At 38.5% G+C, this 22,249-nt stretch overlaps 1 long non-coding RNA gene across 3 annotated transcripts in view; it reads right to left on the bottom strand.

Moving 5' to 3' along the window:
* Positions 1-22,249, bottom strand: part of LOC309642029 — a 238,924-nt gene that overhangs the window by 213,966 nt on the left and 2,709 nt on the right. For all 3 annotated transcript variants that reach the window (XR_014252910.1, XR_014252911.1, XR_014252912.1), the window contains exon 2: positions 15,075-15,154. This is a non-coding gene — a long non-coding RNA (uncharacterized lncRNA). The remainder of the gene's footprint in view (positions 1-15,074; positions 15,155-22,249) is intronic.

Genomic DNA, 22,249 nt, shown 5'->3' with positions numbered 1-22,249 from the left:
AACTGGACATTGTCAGATATTATTCAGAACAAAGTTTAAAAAATCACTTTGTAGCATGTAAAGTATAAGAAGTGTAAACCAGCCAGCAAATTCATAAACAATCCAAACTCAGCAATGTCCTGATCACCTGAGCTGTTTGCTTGTGCCTGCTACCAGAACTCTAAAACTAAACTGTGCTGCCATTGTTGTAGCACTTTATAAGTAATACAGATCAAATGGGATCGAAAACTGTATATTGCTTTAGATAAACTGGTTTGGCTGCAAATTACCAAAAAAAAAAAAAAGTGGATTGAACAAGCTAGAAATATTTCTCTTGTGTTTAAAAAGTCTGAAGGCAATTGATCTTGGTTGGAATGGCATTCCCCAGTGGCAGGAACCACCTCCTTCCAGGTGGTTGCCTGGCTGTGTGAAGCTTCCATTCCAAGATCACTTCATGTTCAAAGATGGCATCTAACGCTTCAGACATCGTATTTCCATTTCAGTCTGTGGGAAGAAAGCATGAAGAAGGGGCATGCATTGGCTGCTTTCTCCCAGCATTTGGACTAGAACTTACTCACATGGTCTCACCTGGCTACAAGGGAAGTTAAGGAATGTAGCCTTTATTCTGGAAAGACATATGTCTAACTAAGACCCAGGACTTCTCTTTTTGAGAAGAAGGAAAGAATGGTTATTTGAGGTAAAACTGTGATTAATGGATAAAATAAAATAATAAAGTTACAGTGATTACCAAAAATGAGGAGGAGTGGTAGGCTGAGATATTCGAATTGAATTAAGCAAGAACACAAAAATCTATGATTGTGGGCTATTTTCTTTTATCCATTACTTTCACAAGGTCTTCTAAAGGTCTTGGAAGTCGAACATCTTGAAAGTTAAGATCTAGCTTAAAGATCTGCACGTTCCAAAGCAAAGTGGATATTTGTCGATTAATGAGAAATTCAGATTGTGTAGTTAGTAATCTCAAGGTTGAGAAAATTCCACATTAAATCAAGAGTTGTCCTGGTTGCTACTCTATGGTATGTTTATGCTTAAATATTTATGATCTCTCAGAAAGATCTTATTCCTAAGAAAATATGTGTCATGTCATCCTAGCTATTTAGCACTTGGCTTTAGTGTACATTGTTCAAATATTTTAACAACCTAAAATTCTCACTTTCCCCTACATTTTTCTATTTAAACAAGAGAAACGATATTTTGTTCAATTAAATATAAAAAAGATTGAGTACATACTATTTAAGAATGCAAGTGATTTCCTTAGAAAATACATAATGAGTGATTTGAATCATCTTTAGATGGCTGTGGTTAAGAGTGCAGATTCTTGAATTTACTAAAGATGTGATGTCGGGTGATGTAATTTCTCTGAGTTTCAGGTTTGTTTGTTTGAAATTTGGAAGAACCTATTTCAAAGGCTTTTCATGAGGATTAATGAGCTTATGTATGTATATTTGGCATACACTAAGAAGTCAATAAAACTTGAGGCTGTATTATAGACCAGTATTGTCTGTTTTAATCCAACTACTTATAATTTTCTGCTAATGCTCAGCTTTTCCTTTCAAAAATTTCCAAGAAGTTGACAGATTAAGAGTTTTCAAACTAGGCCTACGTTTTAAAATTTGCTTAATATTTATGAAATATTATATAATTATATATAAAAGCACACATTAATATGCTCTAGTAACAAAGTAAACAGGTAGAGGTTAGAGATATATGATTATGTGGAGTGAGCGCTATCATTCCCAGAACAACTAAAATATAAAAAGTCAAAATCAATATGCCTTTTTCTTTTAACGTTCATTTAATTTTTTTAGAATTACATGTTTATAATTTTCTCTTTGCTGAAAAGGATGTTCTCTTCAAAGATATTTTAGTAGTTAGTGCATTGAAATATATCTATGTCTACATTGATATTTACATCCACGTATTTTAAAGATTTTGCCACTTGCATGGAAATTTTGTCTTTTAATAACTCATCTGTGGTCCAAGACCTACAAAAGAGCCTTGTTCAAGATATAATGAACACAGGTACCAAGACTGCTTTAGCTTCCAGGTCCTAAGCCCAAGTTGTAACCGCATTTGCTATAATGGAGCAATATATTATCTTGGAATGAATTGTGGAAGCACTTTTCTTTGTTGCACTAACATAAAATTTTAGAGAATAAATATATCACGGTGAAAAACTGGAAAATGTGAAACACTGCATCATTTGTTTGCATTTTATATAAACATCAATATTGCTTTTTCCAAAGAAAATATGGAAGAATATTAATTCTGATAAAAAATAAGTATTGTTAATGAGCCAAGCACATGAGATATTTGTCTTACAATTTCATTAAATAAAAAACTCCACTAATAAAGAATATTGTGTTACCTTTGGTTTCTATTCTGCAATTTTTTACATAGGCAAAACCTCCTCTGCTTTCCTGGGAACATGTTTCAATTAAGCACGATGAGCATGTTTCAATTAAGCACGATGAGCGTATTTCAATTAAGGCTTATATTTCATATGTAATTTCACAGATGTTAATGCCTACATCCATAAATACACTCAAGAGTCACATGGCTGTAAAAGAGGGCCCCATTCTCTGTTTCTGATAGTGCATATATGTAACCCCAAACGTGTACATAGCTAGCACTTAAAATTGACAAGTATTTCTTGTTGAAGTCATGTCAACATAATGCCAAACCACTACATGTTCTTGTCAAATTGCTGCCAGCTTTCCAGTCCAAAAATCTAAGCACTGCCTCATCTTAAAAGTCCCTTTACATAAGAATTAACATTAAAAATCCCACTCCTGGGCATATATCCGGAGAAAACTCTTAATTCGAAAAGATACATGCACCACAATGTTCACAGCAGCACAATTTATAATAGCCAAGACACGGAAGCAACCTAAATGTCCATCAGCAGATGAATGGATAAAGATGTGCTACATATATACAATGGAATACTACTCAGCCATAAAAAAGAATGAAATAATGCTATTTGCAGCAACATGGATGGACCTAGAGATTATCACAGTAAGTGAAGTCAGAGAAAGACAAATATCTTATGATATCACTTATATGTGGAATCTAAAATATGACACAAGTGAACTTATTTACAAAACAGAAACAGACTCACAGACACAGAAAACAAACTATGGTTACCAAAGGGGATAGCATGGGGAGGGATAAACAAGGACCTACTGTATAGCACAGGGAACTATATTCAATATCTTGTAATAACCTATAATGAAAAAGAATATATATATCTATAACTGAATGACTTTGCTGTATACCAGAAACTAACACAACATTGTAAATCAACTGTACGTCAGTTTAAAAAAAGAATTAACATTACAGCATCAATTTTAACCATTTTCTGGCTAATGGTTGTAGGTTGAAATGCTCCTAGAGATAAATGCAGAGAGAGGTAAAGTCAGCTCTTAATGATCCACTCTGCTGGAGGGATGCAGAGGCGTAGGTCATCCCAAATGACAGACATTGGGAAAACCACTTCAGTAGCAGGCATTGTTGTGGTCATATTTGAATATGAGCTCTAAGAATCAATTCCAGGTTAAGGTCCTATTAATGCTACTTGCCCCAGGAACTTGAAGTAGTTGCCCAATGTCCCCAAGTTTCAGGCTGATGCTCACTCAATCATCTTCTTAAGTATTTGCTTTTCAGAGGACCTACTGGGACTTCGCTGCATACAAAGTCAACAGCTGAGATGTTGACAAATATATTGGGAGGAAGATGTGGTTTTTCACTTGAAAGTAGCAAATGTGTTCCACTGGGTAATTGAATAGAAATGTCAACAAAACGGGAGTCTGCAAAAACTGAGCCGTCCACAGTCCTAAGAGTGTGCTGGCTGGCCGGTCCACAGAAAGGCTGATCTATTAGAGCTACTGGCTTATTTTCTTTTCACTCTGAGGCAGGGGTATAGCATGATCATAACATTAGAAGCATGAAAAAGTTATGGTCTAGCAAAAGCTTTCCGGTGACTGAATGAAACCTACCATTTGATTTTAGTTTAGGATTAAAACAATGAAGTTGACAGGTTTCTTTTTTTCCAAACTGACCGTTTGACTTTTGTGTATTAAAACTGCTAAACTGATTTAATCACTACTACTCTTGACTTTCCTCTGAATGGTGTCTCTGAAGTGAAGCCACCCACATGGTTTTTCTCGTGCAGTCTTTTTTTTTTTTTTAGTAAAACTTTTGGAAGCAACACAGCAACCTTGTTTTCTTTTATTTGGTTTCCGAATGATTGTAAACATGACATCAGTGTTTAAGGAGAACACCCTTTACAAAACTCAACAGAAATCCTTGTAGACAAAAAGATCGTGGCAAAAGAAGTATGTTTTCTCTTTTGTTCAGTAACAAGCTCAAAATTCCTTTCCCACTGGCTTAAATGTTGATTTGGTTTGCAGTCACTTTACAGATTTTAATCTTTGATATTTTTGTTTTAAGGTACCAGTGTGTAGTGGGTTGAATGTCCCCAAAAAGATATGTTCCAGTCCTAACCCCTGGAACCTGTAAATGTGACTTGATCTGGAAATAGTGTCACTGCTCATGTAATTAATTTAAGGATCTCATGATGAGATCATCCTACATTCAGCGTACGCCCTAAATACAATGACGGCTGTCTTTATAAGAGAAAGGAGAGGGAGATTTGAGACACAGATACACAGAGGGGAAGATGGAGGCAAAGACTGACATGATGAGTCTGCAAGCCAAGGATTGCTAGTAGTCACCGGAAACTAGGAGAGAGGTATAGAACAGATTCTCCCAGAGTCTCCAGAAGAAACCTTCCCTGCCAATTTCTTGATTTCAGACTTCTGGTCTCCAGAACTGTGAGATAACAAATTTCTGTTGTTTAAAGTCTCCCAGTTTGTGATCATTTGTTATGGCAGCCCCAGGAAACTAACACACAGTGTATGCCTATACAGATCTCGGTACAGGTCTTTCTTTCCAGATGCTGTCAGAATATGTTAACAATTACAGCCACAGAGCGCAGAACAACTGATGCTTCACCACCAGCTGCTTTATCACAGAGATGAGTACCCACACAACCATTTGTTGGCATCAGTTGGTGGAAACACGTAGCCAGATAAAAAGCCAATGGTTTCCCTGAAAATATCATTGTTGAGGACTAACAGCATGATTTCTCCTATGCCTTCAAAGTACAGATTTCCTTGACCAGGTAAGGCCAACACTAACTACTACAGTTACAAACATGACTTATGACAAACCCATGTTCTCTGTGACAATGTAAGTCAGATGACAACATCTACCATGTCCTGAAGGCAGCACGTTGTTTGCCGAGCATAATATAATTCTTCTTTCAATTGTTCTTAACTTGCATGGTATGAAATGACTTACCGCCCCCGTAAAAGAGGAATAAAGTTGAAAGGAAGGAAAGAGAGAAAGGAAGAAAGAAAGAAGGGAGAAGAGGGAGGGAGGGGGAGAAGAAGTGAAGAATGCACAGGAAAAAGAAGAAAATCCAAGGGAGAGAAGGAGGGAAAAGGAAGAGTCCTACTGATATGTGGAATGTGGAATATACCTCATTAAGCATTAAAATCACATTGCTTTGAACATGCTGTTAAACCAAACCTCTGCTGTCTTCTTAGTTGACTGCCAAATGAATCGGCACAGTTGGCCAATGCAAGATACAGGAGCCCCAAAGACAGCATTGGGAGGGAGGCCAGCAGCCCAGCCTCTTAAGAGAAGCAGCAAGTCATCACAGACTTTAACTCAGACTCAGTCCTGGGTAGCAAGGCAGGTGGGCCCCTTCCATCAGCACATTAGGCTGAGATTTAGTGCCATCACAAAGCACTTCAACGTGCTGTTGAAATTCACGCAGTCTATATTTCTCGTTGCCTAGAAGAAGTGAACCAGTGCCAGCTACCACACTGAAAGCTTCTGGCTAATCAGAAATTGTCTTTGTAGTGGTATTTACACTAACATATTTTTCTTTTATTTTTGGATGAGGTCTTTAGTAAAACAGAGGAACTTCCTCTGCCTTTTTCCTCTTCTCCCTCTACGCCGCCCGCCCCCTTCCCTCTTAATCTCATGAGTGGGGGAGGGGAAACCACAGGACAGGATATCTGGCTTTAGGCCACTATGTCCTGCAATTGAACAGTCAGCAGATGAGTCGAATGATGGTATTTAAGAACAAACAAAAGGAAAATATAAATCCTTTAGGCAGCAGATATGTGTAATTTACTCTAGTTTTCTGTTTCAACTTTTGCAAGAATGCAAGATCTTAGACAATAGCAAGTCAGAAATAGTCCAGTACTAAATCTCCCTCAATTAGGGTCATAACAAAAATACTATTTATAAACATATGGTGCAACTTGATAGGATGAAAAGAATCGTGGATCCAATTTGCCATCTCCATCCACAATGTCCCAGGAGTAGTGAAAACCCTGTTCCTTGTAGACTGAGCCATCTGAAACATTTTCAGCAAAATGTTCAGAATCCCTGGGTTCTGCAGAATGACTAGATTTGCGGCTATTAACTTGGGCTTCAGCCTCCCTCTCTTCATTCTCCATCAGCCCCAATATGTATGTCAGCAAAGATGTCATTTAGTGGCACACCGACGTTGGTGAAAACTGTAGGTATCTAAGGAAAATTAAATATCTGACATAACACCGTCAATTATAGTGCCTCTGGTTTGTAAGCATTTGCATTCCATTCTGAACAAATCTGCGAGATTAAAACCCCCCAAACCCAGATTTGATCCTTTGAGTCCCCATAAATAACCTTTGGCTTTTGTCAACCATGAAATGCTTAGGTGTGGCCCAGCCTACTCTATGCCCTCACCTGTCACTGCTCCTTTCCTTACAGCCTTCTAGATGGAATAATTCAAGTCACACATAGGCACCAGACTTTCCTACTTTCCTCTTTGACTGACTGTTCCTTGTTTGGCCTGTGCTTCTTCTCTCTCCCTGCCCCATATTTAGTCTCTTTACATTATATTTTAGAGTTATTTGTACATTGGGTCTGCTCCTAATCAACTATAAGCTCTTTAGGGGAAGGGGCTTACTCACTTTTGTTCCCTTCTCTCCCCCTTATCGGCACCTAGCACACTGCTTTGCACATAGCAGACACGCCACAGTTATTTTTTGACTGCATACACAAGCAAATAAATGACGAGTAGATTAAAAGTCAGAAGATGAACATTAAATAATTGAAATAATGATTTGGGAAAACAAAAGCAGGGAAAAGTAAATTTTTTGAATCATAAGTAGTTAGTACTTCGTGAGAAAAATACTTGTCCTGTGAATCATTCTATATCTTTATCCTGCGTTAAAATTTAAACTGGAGTGTTCCCACTTAAAATGTCTGTGTACATTACATGTTCCAAGGGAAGTCAAATTCATAATCAAGACTGTATTGTATTCATAAAAGGATATTTTATTATATCAGTATTAATGTCATTTTATGCTGTCTCTTGGAGAAATGTATATTTTAAGGCTAAGACTATACCACAAAAGAAATTCTATCCTACGAGACTTCCCTGGTGGTCCAGTGGGTAAGACTCCGCTCTCCCAATGCAGGGGGCCCGGGTTCAATCCCTGGTCGGGGAACTAGATCCCACACGTATGCCGCAACTAAGAGTCCACATGCCATAGCTAAAGATCTGGCATGCTGCCACAAAGATCCCGTGTGCCACAACTAAGACCCGGCACAGCCAAAAATAAATTAATTAATTAAAAAAAAAAAAAAAAGAAATTCTATCCTAAAGTTCTGATGCCAAGCCACTAAAAATTCAGTTGTCTATACTGTGAAGCGATCCAAACACCTCAATGAATTTTTTTTCCTTGTACTACATGGTTGCTCATCTGAACAAAGAGGAATACTTACACATTATAAACACTTGATGGAAAGATTTATTGGAAAAGGGAAGTACGGAAGAAAGTGTAAAATAGTATAGAGTCCTTGGTAAATAACTGAATTAAAAGGAAGAGCGATCTGCCTTTCTACTAGATGTCTTTTCAGGGAGTATGGGAGCCCTTGCATGCTTTCCCAGGTAATGTGGTAAAACATGATGTTAACTTTTGATTTTTACTTGCTTATTAACAACAAAGGCTTTGAGTGTCATGACTCTAAGTACCAAGAAGGGAGAGAGAGAAATTGAGTACAAGACAAAAAGAGATCCACCTTAAAAAGGCATTGAAAGCACTTTCATCACCTTCCAGAGTTTCTCTCCCTGATTCTCAATTCTGCATCCACAAACCACTTCAAGTTTCAGGAAGCGAGAGAAGGTGAGAAAGATGAAATGATGGGGGAGAGGACAGGAAAATGGGAAGAAAGTGTGATGAGGAAGAAGCGGGGGTACTCAAGAGCAGTTAGAATCACACAGAAATGGGGAATGAAATAAAAGCTGCTGTGAGCACCAGAGACGAACAAGATAAACGGAAGATCTGTGTATCATATATGACGGACTATGCCTACTACTTCTGCAGCCATCATCTAGTGGATGCCACGTACAGCACAATTCTAAGCATTTTACATATATTAAATCCTTTAACCTCATGACAGACCTACAGGGTGAAAAGCGCAGAAAGCCTGACCTCAAGTATCTCAAACAAACAGGGAATATATTGGGTCGTACAAATGAACGGTCTTTCAGGCAAGGCTTTATCCAGGGCTCAAAAAATGTGTCCCTCTCTCCATTTCTTTGCTCTACTGCCACTATATTGACCCCAACCCCTGGCAGGCTGCTCCTTCCTAATCCCCCAAAAGCTGCCTACAGCTGTAAGTTTAGGTGCATATTTCTTGCTCAGTCCTGGGTGGGGGCAATACAGTTCGAACAAAGGTCCCATAATTTGTTGCCCTGATTTGCCAGATTTGGTCTCGTGATTATCCCATGAACCAAACCCAGTTCTGAGGAATGTGCTGATTGTTTTAAGCCAAGTATAGATTAACCCTGAAAGCTGGGTGGGCCCAATTCACCCAAACTAGATTGATGAGAAATTCATGGAACCATTAGAAAGGGGGCAAGAAAGGAATATTCATAAAGGTAGACTCCAAAGATGGTAAAAATGGACATGAAAATAAATAAGTAGCTATTCAAAAAAGCAAAGACTCAGAATCTAAAATATTTTTATGATTCAATTTTTGTTAAAAGTATACATGTATTTAACAAAAAAGTATACATGTATTTTAACATATGTATATATGCATGTGCTTGTATCTATCTATACTGAATTGCAAGCAAGAGAAACCATCCCAGGCTAATTTAGGCAGAAAGGGGGAATATTTAAAAAGGGTTTTGACTGGTTCAGAATCTCCAGGAAGTTGGTTGTCTTGGGTCAGACTGCTGAGAAGTGGACCCTGGAAGATTCGTATGCTGGTGATTTATTAAATGATGCCAGGAGACGCCCACATGGGAGTTGGGGAAGCAGGACAGGGAAGGGGAGAAAGCCCAGCAAAGGTGCAGTCTCAAGCAAAGGTCCCCAGAGTAGCTATAGCCTGATCCCACAGAGAAACTCTGTAGTGGAAGTTACACCTCAGTATGGCCCCAACCCAAGGCCTAGGGCTGGGCTTTCCAACTGTGCACCTCTAAGTCACTGGATAAGGGCTGTTCCAGGAAGGCAAATTCCCAGGACTTCTGGCTTTCCATGCATTCTGGCAAAAGCTAATTCCAGGAGCCGCAGGACAGCCCTTGAGAAAAAGATGTAGGTGCTGCTCTTTGGAAGTGAAAGAGCCTCAAGGTGCTGGGGAGGAGAAGCACACAAAACAGTAAAAAGGGATCCAGTGAGATCTGGGCAAAGCACAAACACAATGCACTCCTTTGGCAGAACCAGCTTTGAGCTACGCAGCCAGTTACAATGCTGCAGACCACACCGTGCAGCTGCCCTGGAAAATCTTGGATGCTGCTGGTGCCCTGCCATTAACCCACTGCTGCTTCCAACTGCTGACTGCAGCCACTGCCCCCGTCCTCATCAGCATGGATTCCTTGTGGTTTCTGCTCTTTGAGTTCCTACCTTCTAAAGTCTAGGGGGCTAAGTGATGGAGGCTAGAATGTGTGTTTATACCTCCGCTGCAAGAGACACCAGAAAAGAGAATAGCTGGCATTTTTAGCTTCTATACGGAGAGGCAAGATGTGCCCCACTAAGTATTAAGTGGGAATTCCCAAAGCACGGGGAGAGGATGCTTACCTTGCGTTCCCAAAAAGAGTAAGAGGTGTTCTCTACACATAGACGCACAAAAGCATAAAACATTTAGAATTAACAAGACGCTATTAAGAGACATTACCTCTAGAGAGTGAAATTAGAACATTTTATATCTTTCTGCAGTATTTGAGAATTTCATAAGGGGCTTGTTTTTTTTTTTTTATTTTTAAAGAAGTGGTTTGCTTCTTAAAAGATCTGTCCCTTTATTAAGAACGGCTTTTAGGAGGCCAGAATGTTTTAATTAAATGATGTACTTTCTCCTTTCAGATTTGGTGGCAACCAATCATTTTTTTTTCATTCATTTATCAAAGATTTACTGAATCTTATGCAAGGCCATGGAACATAAAGGTAAAAGACACAGCCTCTGCTCTCAATGAGGGAATGAACGGCTGTGACAAGGAGTGGGAATGACATGTCTTTGAATATTTGGGTTTTATTTTGTTTTATTTTCTCAAATATCAGCCAGACTTTAGCATCAGATAATGTGTCTCAACTACGCAGCTTTAACTAGCTTTTTTTTTAAATTTATTTTTGGCTGCGTTGGGTCTTTGTTGCTGCACATGGGCTTTCTCTAGTTGCGGTGAGCAGGGGCTACTCTTCGCTGCAGTGCGCGGGCTTCTCATTGCGGTGGCTTCTCTTGTTGCAGAGCACGGGCTCTAGGCGCATGGGCTTCAGTAGTTGTGGCACGTGGGCTCAGTAGTTGCGGCCCGCGGGCTCTAGGCACGCAGGCTTCAGTAGTTGCGGTGCGTGGGCTCAGTTGCTCTGTGGCATGTGGGATCTTCCCGGACCAGGGCTAGAACCCACGTTCCCTGCATTGGCAAGTGGATTCTTAACCACTGTACCACCAGGGAGGTCCTTATCTAGCTTTACTTATTTTTTTTCCTATAAAATGGAATTGGGGACTGTAAGTTGTATGTCTTCATGATGATTTCCAATCTAAATGCTGTTGATATATTTGAAAGGAGTTGCTATGGAAGTATTTACACTCTCGAACCTCATTTTTTAAAGATTTCATAAGAATTAGGTAACATCACCTTATGTTTTGTGTTGGATTGCAAAAGACTTATTGCTATCCAGATGTATTACTTTAGCTGATGGTAATATAAGCATTCTCAAAGTTCCTATTTCTAAGCCTGGGATTTAACACAGAACCATAGGTAATAAAGATGTATAAAATCTAGCATCTGAATTATTCTGTCTTCCTGACATCTCGTTTTGATTTATGAAACGTTTATGATATGGTCAAGCCAAGTGGTAGCTTGAAGGGAGGTGCTTTATTCTACCACTCACTCTCAGCTCCCCAAAGCCAGCTTAGGCAGGCAGCTTGCCATGTGAATGCAGCAGCAGTACCCAGCCCCTTCCTGTAATCAGCTTACCTCCCCTAAGTCTCTCTTCTCTAGAAACTCTGAAACTCCATTGCTTTCAAAAGTCATCCTCGTTGACAATGGTCCAGTTGGTTGACATAAAATAATACACTACTCTTATAGGTTGCTAAAACTATATGATTTGGAATTAATTTGTTATAAAAACCACATTTGAAATCCATCCTTACAGTCTGAAATATTACATGTCAATTCAGTTGACTAAAGCAATGGTTTCCAATTTGTACTCTGTGGAACCTTAGGGTTCCATGAAGGTGCCTTGGGGCAATGAAAGCCAGAGGCTGAGAGTGAGGCCGAGGGGTTAGAGCTTCAGAGCTCTGCTTCCCTGCCCAAGATCAATGCACTTTCTCTCTTAATTTTCTACATATTCGGCTTCCATGTAAAGGTTGATTTGGAAAAAAGGTTTCTACTAATTTTTTTTAAGCGACTTTAAATTTAAGATGTGCATTCTCTTCAACTCAGAAATGTAACTTTTAAAAACTATCCTGCAGAAAAAATCGCACACATGCTCAAAGATGTATATATCAAGAACTCTGTTACCATTGCTTTGTAATAGCAGTACATTGGGAACCTAACATTTTTCAATAGGGGAATAGATAATCAAGCTATGATATAACCATACTATAGAAAAACACTGTACAGCTGATAAAAATGAATGGAAAGATCTTCAAGACGTGTTAAGTTTTTTAAAAGCAAGTTTCAGTACAATGTGCTTAGTATGGTCCAATTTATGTAAAAATAAGGCTGTATACTTGCCTATATATTTAAGCAAATGCTTAGAACAAAGGACTAGAAGGTTATAGTATGTCAATTTTTTCCAGTGATTACCTCTGGGAGGAGAATATGTAGCATTGGTAGGCTGGTAAAGAAAGATTGTCACACTTTCATATTTTCCTCCAAATCTTTCTGAATTGTTTGAATGTTCTACACTTAGATTTTATTCAAGTATAGCTTGTGAACATTATTAAAGGAAATATTTTTTACAGAGCTTGAAACCAACTGGGTGAGATCATCATGGTGCTAATGAAACCACGAATATCTGCCTTTTTCCTACATAGGCAAGTTAGCACCACATACAGAATATCTCCATTTGTGTGGCAAAGATTGCACCTACTAACCCCAGACCAGCTTTCACAACCACATATGCCATTGTCACAGTCAGATCAGGTGAGAGAGTGTGACTGGTTTATTGCCCTCAGCTTACAGCATGTGTCTTATTGACAGGTTTGTGGCTTTGTCCTTTGTTCTTTGTTTTAAACCATACCATACCATTTATCCATTTACAGTACATAACTCTAGTATACTCACAGAGTTGTGACACCATCACCACAATCGATTTTAGAATATCTTTATAACCCCCAAAAGACACCCCTTACCCATTATCAGTCATTCCTTATCCCCCTCCCCATCCTCTGTAAACCACAGGTCTATTTTCTGTCTCTATAGATGACCTATTCCGGAAGTTTTATATAAATGAAATCATAAAATATGTGACCTTTTGAATCTGGCTCCTTTCAGTTAACGTAATGTTTTCAAGGGTCATCCACGCTGTAGCATGTGTCAGTATGTCATTCCTTTTTATTGCTGAGTAATATTCCCTTATGTGAATATACCACATTTTGTTTATTCATTCACCAGTGATGAACATTTGTGGTGTTCCCACTTTTTGGTTATTGTGAATAATGCTGCTCTCCACCTTCATGCATAAGTTTTTTTTTTTTAAAGATTTATTTATTGATTGATTGATTGATTGCTATGCTGGTTCTTCGTTTCTGTGCGAGGGCTTTCTCTAGTTGCGGCGAGCGGGGGCCACTCTTCATCGCGGTGCGCGGGCCTCACACTATCGCGGCCTCTCTTGTTGCGGAGCACAGGCTCCAGACACGCAGGCTCAGTAGTTGTGGCTCACGGGCCCAGTTGCTCCGTGGCATGTGGGATCTTCCCAGACCAGGGCTCGAACCCGTGTTCCCTGCATTAGCAGGCAGACTCTCAACCACTGTGCCACCAGGGAAGCCCACGCATAAGTTTTTGTATGGACCTATGTTTTCATTTCTCTTGGTAATACATCTAGGAGTGGAATTGCTGCATCATATGATAATTCTACTTTTCACATTTTGAGGAACAGCCAGACTTTTCCAAAGAGGGTGTGCCTATTTACATTCCCACGAGCAATGTATGAGGGTCCATATCCTTGCCAAAACTTGTTTTATCTGTCTTTTTGATCAGGGTCTTCCTAGTAAGGGAGAAGTGGTTCCCATATGTTCTTGTGTATTTGAGAGTGACCACATGTATTAATTAGGTTTCTGCTACAATAGCATTTCATAATAAAAACAACCTCAAACTTCAGTGGTTTTAACCACAGGCATCTATTTCTCCCTCATGAGTTCGCACGTTGCCTGTGGCTCTATTGGGCTTGGCTGGGCATTGGTTCTGATCCATTTCATGAGTCCTTATCGTAGGACCAGGGAGTGCTCTTCTCATAAGGGAGCTGAGAATCTCAAACAGCAAACAGAAATACCTCATGGCCTAAAACTGGCACATGTCACTTCTGCTCTCAAACCACTGTCGAAAAAATTCATGTCACCAAACCCAGTTTCAGTGGAGCTGATAAATAAACTTGGCTTGCAATGGCAAAGGGTATGAGTGTATAATTTTATTAAGTATAGAGGTAAAAAGTTGGGAACAATAATCCAATCTACCTTACCACTCAACTCTCTATCTCCAGTTCTCTCCCCTTTCTTGTTTTCTAACATGGCTTAGCCATTATGTGTTATATGATGCTGTCACTCAAAATTTAGTATGTCTCAAATCTCAGAAACCCTTTTCATTCCCCCAAATAACTCCTCCTCCTAACCTCTTCATCTAGGCAACAACACCCAAATTTGGAATTACTGGAAGCTCAAATAATTAAGAATTAGAGTGCCCTCGTCTCATCAGGCTTTCTTCTCTTTTATATCAAATGCTGCTAGCTTCTACTCAATATTTCATTTTCTCTTCTTTCTTAAAAAAAAAAACTGATTTTATTCAGAGTAGCAATGTGCCTTTTTCCCAGCCTTCCTCATTTTGTAGCTGAGGTTGACCATGGGACGAAAATCTGCTGTGGATTTCTGGAAAACTTTGGTTTCGTTGTCATTTTCTTCTTATTGCTGTTGTCTAGGACATGGATGTGAGACTAGAGGTGGAGTGGCCAAATTTTAGCCATGAGGGTGACCGTAGATGAAAGCCACATGCTAAGAATCGGGGTGCAGAATGGAAGAAGGAACATGGAACACTGATAACATCACGGAGTTCTGCCTTGCCTGGACTGCCCACTTCTGGGATGTTTGTTATGTCATTCTCTTGTTGATCAAGCATCAGCGTCTCTACATGGACTACCAAATAATTTAGAAATTTTTAAAGTGGTAATTAAGATTTCCAAAATTCTCTCTAAACTTCTAATCTTTCATTTCATGCTTATTCTTTGTTCTTTCAACCAACCACCCACCCAGTTTCCATTTTTTGTCCTTCTCAGCCTTGCTTGTGCCCCACCTACCTGGAGGCCCATGCTGGTGGCTTACGTCATCCAAGTTCCCTTGCTTGTTGGCTTCTTGTTGAGTTTGGTCATGGGAGGCACTGACATAAGAAAGCAGAGCAGAAGGAGAAAGAGGTCAGGGTATTTCTTCCCGTCTATTCCCTGCCTTGGTGCCTCTCCTCTGGCAGTGGTCACGGGCCTCTGTGACCTCAGCTCCCACCTGATAGCCCTTCCCCCAGGGCTCCAACTCTCAGTAGGGTCTTAATGCTATTTCCTTTGCTTTCTTTGCTTAACCCTTCAGTCCTAGGGTGGTAATGGCTCCCCAGTATTGCTAGTGTCTGGGGGCCTCAACATTCCTTGTTTGTTCCTATAACTCTGCCCAATCTCTATATGTGGTCCTTCCAGTCCAGTGCCTTCCCAAGAACCATCTGCAGTGAATTGTTTCCAGCTGGCCTCTGACTAATGCAGTAAAACCTCTCTTGGTATAAGTGCTTCAGTTTGCATTTCAGCAATATTTTCCATAATCTTCCCTTTGCTTGAAATCCCTTTCCTCCCATCTCTGTCTCTGTCCTTCCAGGCCCTCTCAAACACCACTGCTCCCAAGTAGCCTCCCTTAATTCCCATACCATGGAAATCTCTTCTTTCCTTGAACTCACTCAGCACATACTTGAAAGTGATTATCTTTTTTTCTGCTTTAAATTATAGTGACTTTTGTACATGTAACTCTGGCCAGTTTGTAAATTCTTTGAAGTCTGAATCTACACCTAGGTCTGATTGTTTTTGTTTTTCTCTCTCTCCTTAATGTTCCTCCTTGAACTCTGCCTCCCTCCCCCCAAAGCACCTGAAACAAAGCTTGGTACCAAATGGGCATTCTATCATTCATTTTTATTACTATTTATTACTACTTATTACTATTATAATAGATACTAGTTACTGATTTATTACAATGTACACTTTACAAAAAATTATGGAGATGATGGCACAGACTAAAATTTCCCTTAGGTGGTAATGTAGTTTTACATTTAAAATACACAATAATCATTCACCTATGATACATATATGACAGGGAATTTTATTTTTATTTAAAAGTTTTCTGATGATAAATCAGGTTTTCTCCCAATACTTTTCTTGGATATCAAAGACAAAAATCATGTATGGGCAAATATTCATTGGATTTAGGTTTTTTAACATTATGAGTTGGAATCGGAGTTACAGAGTTATCTTCTAATCCAGTCTTTTAAAGCTGTGTCCTAGGAAGTGCTAGAGAGTCTTTCCAGGAGGGGGGTTATACTGAGAAGGCTTCAGTAGGCTTTCACTTGAAGAAGGATTCTGGTCTTCAAAAGGAGTGAAAACAATTTCTCTAATCTCACCTCCTACTCCAAATATTCCCACAATGTACTTTGTTTAGTCGCTAAGTCTCTGCGTATAAACATCTCCATAACTGGGAATTCACTGACTATGCAATAAGATTATACAGTGTGGATTCAAACAACCCTAAATTTGGAAAGTTCTATCTTATATTTGGCTGAAATCTGATGACCCATCCTTCTTCTGCTTGAAGCAATAAAGAATATATCTAAAGTTACTTCCTCAAAATAGCAGTACTTTACAATGGTGATCATCTTACCACAAGTCTTTCTTTAGGCTAAAAAACCCATTTCCTTCAAATGGTCTTTGTATGACTTGTTTGGAAAACCTACCTGGGTCACATGTTATTAGTCAAAATCGCTCTTAAAACACAATGCCTAGAACTAAATATAATTTTCCTGATGTACTTTGACAAGGGCAAAACATAGTGATATTATTATTTTCTCTATTCTGAGTATTTAAAAGCCAGTTTTAGGAACTCTCGGTTTCTGATCTGGCATGTAAGGAGCTTATAAGTTGCTATTTTGCCCTAACAAGTAAAAAGCTGAACAAACTAAAAAAAAAATTATTCTTAGATGCATAAGAGCAGTAAGATCACATGGCAATCACTACCTCAAAAACTGGAGAGACAGGTGAATATAGAGAATGACAACTTCCCAGAGCAGAAACCTCTGCAGAACCAGTACTGGGGTAAGAAAATCTGAAATGTAGTTGATGAAGTGCTAAAGCACTAAGACAAGAAAAGGAAATTGAAGTATACAGATTGGGAAGGAAAAAATAAAACTGTTTTTGGTCATAGATGATGTGATTATAGAGAAAATCCAAAACAATTGACGAAAAAACTCCGGGAACTAATAAGTGACTAGGGCAAGGTTGTAAAAACAAGGTTAATATATAAAAGTCATCTCTTTCTTATATACCAGCAGTGAACAAGTGGAATTTGAAATTAAAGCCATTTTACCATTCATATTAGCACCCCCCAAAATGAAATACTTTGGTATAAATCTAATGAAATATGTACAAGATCTACATAAGGAAAGCTACAAAACTCTTATGAAAGATATGAAAGAACTAAATCAATGGAGAGATATTCCATGTTCATGATTAAGAAGACTCAATATAGTCAAGATGTTAGTTCTTTGTAACTTGATCTATAGATTCAGCACAATCCCTATCAAAATCTCAGCAAGTTATTTTGTGGACTTCAACGAGCTGATTCTGAAGTTTATATGGAGAGTCAAAAGATGTAGAGTAGCCAACTCAGTATTGACGGAGGACTCAAAGTCAGAGGACTGACACTATTCTACTTCAAGATTACTGTGAAGTTACAGTTATCAAGACAGTACGGTACTCACAAAAGAAAAGACAAGTAGATCAATGGAACAGAATAGAGAGCACAGAAATAGATCCACACAAATATAGTCAACAGATCTTTGACAAAGGAGTAAAGAAAATACAATGGATCTAAAAAACAAAACAAATAAACCAAACCAAACAAAAACAGACTTCCAGATACAGAGAACAGATGGGTGGTTGCCAGAAGAGAGGAGGTGGGGGATGCAAAATAGCTGAAGGGGATTAAGAAGTACAAACCTTCACTTATAAAATAAATAAGCCATGGGGATGTAATATACAGCATATGGAATATGGTCAGTAACATTATAATAACTTTGTATGGGGACAGATGTTTACTAGAGTTATCGTGGTGATCATTTCATAATGTATGCAAGTGCCAAATGACTGTGTAGTATGCCTGAAACTGATATAATATTGTACGTCAACTATATTTCAATTTAAAAAAAGAAGTACAATGGAGCAAAGACAGTCCTTTCCAATAAATGGCAGTTGGAACAACTGGACATCCAAATGCAGAAACCTCTCAGTTGAGTCAGTCCCCTTTAAAGAGCTTTCCCAGAAGTACTTCTGAAGACTTCTGCTTATATTTCATTGAGCACCACAATCTAAAAGGGAGGCTGGGAAATGTAGTTTCATGGTTGGGCATGTTGCCATACTCAACACTGTAGGTGTTCTTTTACAAATTAGAAGGGCAGAATGAACATTAGATGGGAAACTAGCAATATCTGTTTCTTAGTCTGATATGTAATCCAAGGAATTGTTTTTAAATCATTTTTTCCACCCTATACTGGTATGACTGATTTTTCCTCCTTTTGAAACTAATTCCCCTCATGATACTTCATATTCATCATCTCAAATTATAGTATGGGTTGTTGAGATCTTTTTCAATCTTAAATTTGGGCATCAACAGAGTTAGCTATCCCTTCTACCTTTAGATATCTGAAAATCTGTAAATTATGCCAGGATGCTGATAGAAAAGACCACCTTGGAAGTTGATGTCAGCACAAAGGAATGCACAACATCCAAGCCATATTTCTTCATCTTTTCACAAGGATGTCATAAAAATTTTTATCAAGTGCTTACTTAATTCCAGGTATTCTATTTTAATATATATATACAGTAGAATACAGTGAAGCCATTAGAAGTGGTCTTGTAGAACAACATTCATTGACATGAAAAAAAATTCTTGATATATTATTTACATAAAAAATAGGTTATGAAACAGAATGTGCAGCATGAACCTATAGTAGTTCATTTAAAGTCTAGAAGGATTCAAATGTTACAGGGTTATCTATGAGTTGTGGGATAACTGGCAATTTTTTTTCTTTGCTTTTCTGTCACCTCCATTTTCTAGTATAATAAATATAACTGATCCAAAAAAGAAATAGATCCTTCTAGAAGCATTGTAGAAAATGGATTTTTTTAATGTAAGACTGACCGTCAGGAGACCAGAAAAAAAGACATTGGAGTTGCCCAAATGAGAAATGGAGAAAGTTCTAGCTAGGGCAGTGGCAGTGGAAGTAGAGAGTAGACAGATTGAAGGAACATTTAGAAGGCAGAACTGGAGGGACTTGGTGATCATTTAATGTGCAAAGAGGAGGGTTTAGAGTGAGTCCCAGCTAAGAGTGATTTCTAGCTAAGAAAATCACTCATTTAAAGTTATTAATTGATAAATAAAAAAGAAATTACCTTTTCTAATTTTAAACTCATGGGCCAGTTTCTATGGTTATATAACAAACCACCTCAAAATTTAGTGGCTTAAGAATAAAAACATTTATTTGATACTAATAAAATGCAATTGGGGCAGTGCTCAGCAGGGATCTCTCCTCTCTGAACAGCTTCACATTAGTTTGGGGTGGCTTAGAGGCAAGGGTTGGGGGAGCCTAGAATTATCCGAATGTGTGACCTTTCCCCATGTCTCTCCAGTATGGTGGCTTCAGGAATTCCAAGGTACTGAGAAGAGACAGAGATAGAGGTAGAGACAGAGATGGAGTGGGGGTGGAGAGAGGGAAGGAGGAAAGGATGGAAAGCAACACAGATGATGTGTTTCCATGCTGGACATTACTTCACTGCCAGCCCAAAAAGATACAGCAGGTGGGTGGCTTGATAGGTGTAGTGCAAACACTTAGGACATACAGAAAAACTGTATGAGTAATTGTGTTTTTGAAGCAATCCATGGAATGCAGGAAGGGAAGTTTACCTGACCTGATCCCTCCCGTATCAGTTTTCTATTGCTGCACAACAAATTACCACAAACTTAATGACTTAACAGACCATTAAAATACCCACATACTAGCTCACAGTTTTGTAGGTCAGAAGGCAGGTATAGCTGGGTTATCTGCTTGGGGGCATCACAAGGATGGAATCAAGGTGTTGGCCTGGCTGAGTTCTCAATGGAGGCTCTGGGGAAGATTCACTTCCAAGCTCATTCTTGTTGGCAGAATTCAGCTCCTTGTGGTTTTACAAAGGAGGTCCCTGTTTCCTGGCTGGCTGTTAGCCTGAGGCTGCCTTCAGCTCTTAGAGGCTCCCCACATCCCTTGCCATGTGTCCTCTCCATCTTTGAACAGACAATGGACAGTCAAATCATTCTTGAGCTCCAAATCTCTAACTTCCTCTCCTAAAATTAGCTAGAGAACATGCTCTGCTTTAAAAGCACACATATGATGAGGTCATGCTCATCAGGATAATTTCCTTATCTTAAGGTCAACTGTACCATCTAATCTTGGGAGTAAAATCCATCAAATTATACTCCCAGGGATTATGCACAGCACATACACCAGGAGGGCAACCATTCCTATATCTGACTTTAAAGCTGCTGGATTGTATACCTAGACCAAGATTGTTTGGGGCTGACAGTATAATGTCAACAGATGAGACATGGAAATGAAACTATGCCACTTCTGTTCCACTTCCATGACTTTTGTCAAAAAGAATGTTCTGTGAATCCTAGCACTTTTAGGTATTCACTAAATGTTTGTTGAAGACACTATGTATTACATGGAAGAGGATCAATGTTTGTAAGGGTAAATGAAAGGCTTAACGTAACAGGTAAATAGATTTTAAATGAGCACCTAGCTGTTTCCAAAGAGATTCTCTCCAGTTCTGAATGAATTACAATCCTGAGTCCTGAGAGAATAATAGGTGAGATTACTGCAAAACCAATTCAACATATGTTCGTAGAGTGAATGAGGGGATAAATTTATTTTGTTTGGTGACCCTCTATCTATGGGACTAGAAAGCCAGTCCAAAACCACCACCCTGCCCTCCCCCACCAAAATGTTATCTTGGCACTGTATATTCTTTCTTGGTTATTCCATAGGGAAACTCCTAGAGATTACCATTCCTGCATTTCATTAAATACTAAGCATCTTTTTTTTTTTTTTCTAAGCATCTTTTAAAAGACAAAATCACTAAAACTGTGAGTTTGAGCAGTACAAATGAGTTCATGTTAAAATACTGGAAATATTTTTCAGAAATATGTGTTTGCCTTGTGCTATACTGAGCTTCTATATGCTGAACATATATATGTGTGTGTGTGTGTGTGTGTGTGTGTGTGTATGCTATTTCTGTTCTGTTATATTTTTTCTGTGACCCTATATAGATTCACTTCCAAAGTATCTGGTTTTAATAAATCTCTGTTTAATTATCCATGATTAATTCAATCAGTTATAATTGAGAAATTCCTTTAATCATTCTTTAACTCATGAATATATTAAAGGTTAAATATAATATGATAAAGTACAATGTGAGAACCCCAATATTTTCATCACAGATGCATTTTCTTTTAATCAAAATAATTTTGAAGTTATTTTAATATATGTAATGCTTTTCTCATCCTGTGGTACATTTGTAAAATAGTAACTTATTAAGAGTAAGAGTCATAGCAGTAAATTAGTAAGTACCAAAAGTCTATTATGAACTGAACACTACCTACACACAACTGGTGCAAAAAAGAGGTGTTAGAAATACTACCTGCGTCCATGGAATTTACATTCAATTTACATACAAACAGGACACAATTAGAGAGCAAGATATTATACATTTTTTAAAGTCTATCAGAACTGGAAGAACTCAGAGATTATAGTGATCTTTCAGTTAAGAAATGAGGACAGAAAACATATAGAAACTAGAAATAAATATAGCTTCCAGGATTGAAAATATATAAGACTGATATAGACAAAACCTGCTGCAATATTTGTTTCCTATCCTTCTGGTTATACATTCAAAAAGGGTCAAAGAATCTGATAGCAAAGTGACAGTAGTCTGAAAACAAGTGGCTCTCACCCCCATTTTTTTCTGTGCTGTCTTCCAGTCAAGGATTAATGCAAAAATAAAATTCTGAAATCCCTTCCTTGCCGGCCTCTGCATATTTTAGAAAAATCCGAGGATATAAGTACCCCAATTTCTAACTGGCTGGCTGAAATCTTCGGTGATTTCTCCTACATTCACCCTCAGAATTTTATCTCTAGTCC

The sequence above is a fragment of the Balaenoptera physalus genome (genome assembly GCF_965194825.1).
Source record: "Balaenoptera physalus genome assembly, chromosome: 13".
In the NCBI taxonomy this organism is placed as follows: domain Eukaryota; kingdom Metazoa; phylum Chordata; class Mammalia; order Artiodactyla; family Balaenopteridae; genus Balaenoptera; species Balaenoptera physalus.
This window is presented reverse-complemented; position numbering and strand designations above follow the sequence as displayed.